Here is an 8,419-nt window from a genome sequence, read left to right as displayed (position 1 = left end):
TGGAAGAACTTGACTGGTCCCCACAGAGCCCTGACCTCAACCCCATCGAACACCTTTGGGAAGAACTGGAGTGGAGATTGTGAGCCAGGTCTTCTCCTCCAACATCAGTGTCTGACCTCATAAATACTCTACAGAATGAATGGGCACAAATTCCCACAGAAATACTCCAACATCTTGATTTTCTGCTACAATCTGTTGTCGTGTGAAGTGTACAAGGTCTCACCAGCGCGGCCTAATCTCCTAGACATCACAGTTTGGCCCTTGTCACAGTCGCTCAGACCCTTACACTTGCCCATTTTTCCTGCTTCCAACACATCAATTTCAAGAACTGACTGTTCACTCGCTGCCGAATATATATCACCCCCTGACAGGTGTCATTGTAATGACATAATCAATGTTATTCTCTTCACTTGTCAGTGGTTTTAATGTTGTGGCTGACCCTCTCTCTCGATTTTAAACTTTCTAAAGCATCCCTGCAGCTAAATATTATTTATATTTTATTATAGAGGCATGGGGGGGGGGGGGGGTGCTTTGGTTCTTTACTTGAACTGATTATTTCAGCTGAAGAGGAACAGGCAGTGACTTGGTAACGGATGTTGTGACCGGTAGTGAAGGGGCCACCTGGGTGAATAATACATTTCACCCTCCGTCTTTATCAGCAGCAATATACAGGCAGCGTATGTATGTGCTGAATGTAGACTGTACAGGCACTCAGCCAGTATACGATAAGATGTAATAAGGAGGCTGGCACACAACACCCTGATATCACCCATCCTCACAGGGCACCCTGTGGCTATCACGGTGCCATCCAGGAGGTAATGTGTCTGTTACAATCTTCCTATATAATCTCTTCCTCTTACCTGCATTTCACCACCTGCGGCACCACAGTGGCTCAGGGACCTGCATGGAACCGATAGACCTACAGACCGGTCAGATTGGTTGTTTTATAGGCTGGGAGCGGAGCACCTACAAACCGCTGGATCGTTGCTGGGTCACCGGAGAGGTCAGTATGACATAAAAACTAAGAACCATTGTGTGGATAAAGTGGTTCTGGTGAGAAGGACCAATCCTTTAATTCAGAGCTGGTGGTAGTGCGACCCCCTAACTAGACAACCATAGCGACATTGGGCTTTATTATATTATATTATCCTGGCTCAGGGCCTTGGTGTTGGACAAGACGGCCAGGATACAAAGGTACATGATTATTGGGTGATTAGCTCTTGGGAAGAAGGAGGGGAAGACCCTGAATACACCTCTCTTACCATCTGCTGAGGTCATTACACCTCCCCAAGGCTTCCCACTGGCTTCCTTCAGATGCTGTCCTATACTTTTCCTACAATGTTTCATGCCATAGGTAGCGGGTACACAGGGCTGATTACAGTGCTGGCAGATGCCTTCACTGGCGCCCACAGGACCCTACATTGCTGTTTTGGATCCCAGGAGGCATCTGAAAGACAGCTGCCCTAGGGTCATGCTGCCCTGTGCAGTTACACGGAGCACCAGTCCTCAGGGACCTGGGCGTTGTTTGGGTGGGAGATGTAAAGATACATTTCTATATTCGTGGATTGTATCACAATTCTAGGTCTAGTAATAGGCAGGACAATAATATTTTTGTCTTTTATTTATTTATATAGCTCCACTAGATTCCATAGTGCTTTACAATTGGGAATAGGGGAAGAGCCCCTTTGGTAGCAGAATGACAAGACTCCTATTAATACGCTGTATATTCAGCACATGCCACTAGCAGACACTGTAATTAGTATTTTCTGGCATATTACAAAACACCTAAAATAATATTTTGTTACAGAATGCCTTTACCCCGAGAGACACGGACACAATGATAACAGAGGCTACGGGACCATATTAAGCTCCGGGACAGGATACTGAACTTGGATCTCCGTAGAACAATGGATCCCACCAGCTGCCAAGAAACAAACATTCCTTATCACATTTCCTGAGAACTGCGACTGAAGCGGTGTCGGGTCCACACAGGGCGGCTGAACGGTAAACAGGATAAAATCACATCACACCGGGAACAACATAGCTACAAATAACTAAGGATAAACACATCTGGGCCACGTCGGCCACGGTAAAGAAGACTTCTAATTTACAATGCACATGGTGCCATGGTGATGTAAAGTGGCACACTAATGGTATAACCATCTGGGCATCCTCTGTGGCACATTCTGTATCAGCCACAACAGGTCATGTTCTATAAACACGAGACCCACCCCTCCCAAATTCAGGCTTTAGATGTCCTTATAAAGTGATCACCAGTCATTGAGAAAGGTCACAAGAATGTCACTTTCACAGCTCACAATGTTAATAATCTAAATGATCGATTACACTGTAAAATATGACACAAAAAATCCTGTATGTACCTTTACTTCTTTTCTCACCAGCCTGACAGTCCTCCATCATTACTATAGTGGACCCTAACTCTACTGGTTTTATTCACCTATAGATCCTGAATCTAAACTTACATCATCTGCTTCCTTCACTCCAGGATCCCTAACATCACTCAGCTCACCAGACGCATCTCCTCAACCTCCTTCATACGTCTGTCATCAATATTATTCTAGGCCCTCCTTACCCTATAAACTTGTATTGTTTCCCTAATCTCCCTTCCAGTCCTGGATCTTTAGACTTGTCCCTTCCTCTTCTGGATCCTTAGACTTGTCCCCTCCACTCCTGGGTCCTTAGACTTGTCCCTTCTACTTCTGGATCCTTAGACTTGTCCCTTCTACTCCTGGGTCCTTAGACTTGTCCCTTCTACTTCTGGATCCTTAGACTTGTCCCTTATACTCCTGGATCCTTAGACTTGTCCCTTATACTCCTGGATCCTTAGACTTGTCCCTTCTACTTCTGGATCCTTAGACTTGTCCCTTCTACTTCTGGATCCTTAGACTTGTCCCTTCTACTCCTGGGTCCTTAGACTTGTCCCTTCTACTCCTGGGTCCTTAGACTTTTCCCTTCTACTTCTGGATCCTTAGACTTGTCCCTTATACTTCTGGATCCTTAGACTTGTCCCTTCTACTCCTGGATCCTTAGACTTGTTCCTCCACTTTTGGATCCTTAGACTTGTCCCCTCCACTTCTGGATCCTTAGACTTGTCCCCTCCTCTCCTGGATCCTTAGACTTGTCCCTTCTACTCCTGGATCCTTAGACTTGTCCTCTCCTCTCCTGGATCCTTAGACTTGTCCCCTCCACTCCTGGATCCTTAGACTTGTCTCCTCCACTCCTGGATCCTTAGACTTGTCTCCTCCTCTTCAGGATCCTTAGACTTGTTCACTGCTCTCATGGATCCTTAGACTTGTCCCCTCCACTCCTGGGTCTCTAGTATTAATTTATTAATCTGTTACACCAAGACCCCTACACCTGGATTTAAAACAAATCAATTAAATTGTGCCTTGCATGGGCTCACCAACCCTGGTTAAAAGCTGGTTTTATTGGTTTTGGGGGTGAAATGTGGGTTGAGCACTGGTTCCCATTGCCACTTGTGTTCTCCTACTTGCACTGTGATCAGGTCAGTATTTGATTAAACGTTAGCAGCTGTTCAGAGATCAGTTTCATAACCGTGTGTTCTGGATTACATTATTACAATATTCCTTAGTCTTTATGGTACTTCCATGTCTTTATCCGCTGTAACATTTCAGATTTGGCAATCTCTGGTGTGACCTCTGGGTGTGGAACTTGTGAGGGAGAAAGAGATGAAGAATTCCTGGAACAATGCGGGTTTTGTTCTGTCCTTGCCAGGCTGGGAACTTTGTTCTGAGGAGCAGCTGAGCCCGCTGCTGGGTGGGAGGACAAGGAATAGAAAAGTCAAATTTGCAATCTGTCATATCTTGTACACAAGTGTCTGATAGATGCAGGGTCCGGAAGGTTCTGCAAGGGGGGGGGGGGGGGAGTTGCTGTATTTTAGAACAGGTCGTACAGTGTCGAGAAAACTGTTGCTGGAACCACATCACATACTACAGGGCAGGATGGACACCAAGGACGTAATGACCATAGGTGTAGGGGGGCTATGGGGTCCTCAGCTGATGGAGGGGCTTCCCTGTTGAAGCCCTGTGTGTATATGTGAGTTTTTCACCATTGGGTAGTACATAGGGGGCTCACAAATGTCTAGTTACCCCTGGTGTCCACACAGAGGAGAACACACTTATCGGAGTCTTATGCAGCATAAACTGCATGGGGAGAAAGGTGGGGTCTCTCTAACCTCGTACATCCTTCATGTCCGTTCCAGTATATAATACAGAAGAGGGTGAACTATAATACAGTATATCTCGCTTACTGCCATCACGTCAGTCCCACGTCCCAAGTTACTGAATGTTATTTACTAACAAGTCTGCACCAAACTTATAGCAAACAGTTTTGAGATTTGCTTTATGGTTCAATTTGCATCATGCAGATAAAAGCAAAGTGCAAATCATTTTCATTAGTACAGAATTTTTGGCTCTCTGTATATAAACACAGCAGCAAACGTGACAACAAAATGTACAACTGTATAATGTAGGTAAATCTTGTTTATTACGTGTAAATGTAGACATAGGTGCAGCCTTCATGGCAGTCATGAGTTGTGGTAGATATCTCCGCTCTGGTCTCTGGTGCTGCTGCGAAGCTCTTCTCTGTGTCTGGGGGACAATGAAGTTGAATGAACATTTCAGAAACACTCAATTTACGTCATAAAAAAAGCTTAATAATAACATTTATAGTTACATGAGATTACTGCTCCTAAAGAGATTAGGCTTACCACAAATAATGAGATATACCATCATTTAAACCAACAGCAGAATGTATTAACCCTTTACATGCCAGACTGTTACATTTTACCTGCAGCTGGGTCATAGACCTCAGACTGTACGTACTCGGGGTGTGACCCAGCGGCCGTCTGTGCAGGTAATGTGACCAGAGACCATGGCCATGTTGTCTGCCTACAATACAGCGGTAATTTTATTTATATATATATATATATATATATATGAGAGAGAGGAAAAAAAAAAATATGCTATACCAGTAAAGTGACCTGAGACCTGAAAAATTAGTGGTAATGAGTGGACTGCTCTTTATTAGCTATTACTCAATGTCAGAACGGCCCTGATTACTCATTAAGGAGTTACTTACTCCCTGCTGCCATATGTCCCCCACTTCTTATTTCACAGACTTAAACACATAAAGTGGTGTCGGCTACGATGACTGATATTACAATCCATTTACATATCACCGCTTATTGATGTTTGCAGGACATATAATTGGGGATTTCTGTTATAGAAGTTCCTTAGCTCTTATAAACACACGGATGATGACAGAGATTATATGAGGGCTGCGTACAACTGATGTAAGTCATTATATATTATTTCTTAATGCATCTCACACGTCCATGGATGTTACACAACTGAAGATGTTTGTGGTAATTGTGCAGCTATCGGGAGTGGGGGAATTTATTCCTGTATGCACCAGACTTCCTGTCTGCATCTATTTATAGATACAGCTATTACAGACCCTCCAACCTTCAATGCTCTGCTCCCAAACGTCCCACCTCCTCTATATAGGGGTCCTAGCATTTAGAAATGAAAAACTGGGACAGCCCATATCTGTTGTAGAAATGTATCCTCACATGTCCTCTTAATTTGGGTCCATTAGGAGCAAAAATGATGTCAAATAAATATATTGCAGATTTCAGATGGAAAACAGGGACACGTGGAGTCCTACATTTAGTATTGTAGTTACCTGTGTGCATGGCGGCACCCGGCACCACCATGTCTATCGTAACATGTTGGGGAGAGCTGAGCGGGAGCGGGGCCCGTGCAGTGACGCCCCGGTTCCTCACCCGCACAGTCTCTCACCCCTTTCCCACCTGCTCCTGTTACCCCTCCATCGCTATGTGCACTAGGTTTAAGGTTGTTTCCCGCAGGAGGTGGAGAGTAGATAGAATCAGCTCTGTCGCCCTCTCATCGCTGTGGTCACGTCATTAACCGCTTCACTGAATTCACCCTCTGCCCGGTGCAGTCAGAGATTAATTCTCACCCTAGTCACCCTGTGATATCGATGGCGATACCAGGCGATGTGCACATCACCGCAGCGTGTGTAACCAGTCAGATAATAAGATTCTCGGTATTGTTCAGATCACGTTGGTGTCAGTCAGATACAGTATATATCATCTCTGCATAACACAGAGCAGTTGATACGTGAAATAATCTAGACGGTTCATTATTTTAACATATACAGTAAAAAGTCTGCCCCCCCCCCCCCCCATGATAACTCTGCATTCCTCACACTCAGTCTCCCAGACGTCCAAGGACGCAGAGCAATGTTAATCTGGGGAAGGACGCTGAGTCCTTGGAGAGCAAACAGCCATATCTTATCCGCTGTGCCCGGGCTGCATGTTGTGTCCTCTCTGACGGCTTCATGTGCTGATAACGGGTATATGCAGAACGCAGAGTGTAAAGTAATTATAGGAGGACATATGTCCCAGGTATAGATCATTGTGCAGTGTTGGGTGTGTCCCCTTACAGCGGGAGACGCAGAACGGGGCGTACAGGCATAGGGCGAGTGCAGCAAGGGGCGTGACGCAATCAGAGTGGGGCGTGGAGACATTTCTCTCACGGGCTGGCGGGCGCGATGAGACGCAATAATTATTATTATTATGTTTTACTTATAAGCCACCACAAAGGGTCTGCAGCCCCGTACATGACATATACAGAACCCAGTGATCCATGACACATAAAGCACAACATACAAGGACCAGACATACTGAATGAATAAATATACAGGTACCACAGTAATGTAGATCAGATTATATGAGGGACAGTGAGAGTGATGGTAGTAATCAGCGGGAAGTAGTACTGAGCTCAGGACAACAGGGCTAAGGAGGCAGAATAGAGGTACAGAGGGTGATGGGATATTAGAAGGAGAACACGAGGAACTGGGACCCTGCTCCTGAGACCTCACATCCTAAAGGAAAGGGGGAGACACAAATAGGGTGGTACCGACTGGGGGTGAAAGGAGGAGACTGATAGACCTGTATAAAGAAGTGACTCTTATGGGCACACTTGAAGCCTTGGAGAGCAGAGACTAACCTGATGGAGCGTGGGAGATGGTTCCACAGCTGAGCAGCAGCCTGGGCAATGTCCTGGGGGTGGGAGTGGGAAGAGGTGATCAGTGAGGTAGTGAGGCGGGGGTCATTGGCAGAGCGGAGGGGGCAGCGAGGGGTGTAGGTAGAGATGAGGTTGGAGATGTAGGGGGGGGGGGGGGTTGATTGAGAGCTTTGAAGGTGAGGGTGAGGAGTTTAAATAGAATTCTGTAGGCTAAGGGGAGCCAATATAGGGACTAGTGGAAGGGGAGTAAAATGAGGCAGGCAGCAGCATTGAAGATAGACTTAAGAGGGGGCAAGGTGAGAGTCAGGAAGGGCAGAGAGAAGGAGGTTATAGTAGTCAAAGTGGGAGATTACAAGAGTGAATGAGAGTGTTGGTGGGTGGTGGGGAGTGGTGAGAAAGGGCCGTATCTTGTATATATTCCGGAGGTGGAAGTAGCAGGATTTTGAGAGGGACAGAATGTGAGGCTTGAAGTAAAGGGAGTAATCTAGGATGACCCCAAACAACAGACTTGAGGACAGAAAGGAGAGTAGTATTATTAACAGAAACAGAGAGGGGGAGGAAAGCCCTGGAAGGGGGGGGGGGGGCAATTAGTTCAGAAGGTTTAAGAAAGTGCTGGGACATCCAAGATGAGACAGCTGAGAGACAGTAGGAGACACGAGGTCAGGGGATGATAGATAGATTCAGGTATCAGCATAGAGGTTGTACTGATGGCTATAAGCCGTTCTATCCAGCCGCTTCTGATGGTTATATATATATATATATATATATATATATATATATATATATATATATTATATTATATTATGAAGACGTGGATGTGTAATCACATTGATTGATTTACATTCCTATTTGGACTGTGGCAGTAAAGAAGATTCACATTTGATTTTCATAGGGAAGAGCAGCAGATTTCATTATTTAAGTTGTATTTTGCATTTGTGTTTATATTTAATAACATTTTATATTGAAAATATGACTTTCCAGACATGTTTCACTCTGAGTATACGACTGTTCATTATATTATTATATTGTGTATTAACTATCGCCACATCTCTGCGCTATGGTTGGGCGAGATTATACGCACGTGTACGCCTGACGCTGCTACGTGTGCGAGTTACATCGCACCTTCATGTAGGATTGTAGCAGCATTAAATGTAGCTATCCCGCAGAACATCGCACACTCTGCAGACAACACCCCCAGCCCCCGGTACGCCGGGGATGTGATAGTCAGCACTCAGCCCACTCACACTGTTTACACTGCGTTCAAGGCCTTTCTCAGCCTTTTATTGACATTCTTCAGAGGCCCACAGCCCTCTGAGATGTTTGAC

The sequence above is a fragment of the Mixophyes fleayi genome, chromosome 8 (genome assembly GCF_038048845.1).
Source record: "Mixophyes fleayi isolate aMixFle1 chromosome 8, aMixFle1.hap1, whole genome shotgun sequence".
Lineage (NCBI taxonomy): Eukaryota > Metazoa > Chordata > Amphibia > Anura > Limnodynastidae > Mixophyes > Mixophyes fleayi.
Note: the sequence above shows the minus strand (reverse complement) of the source record.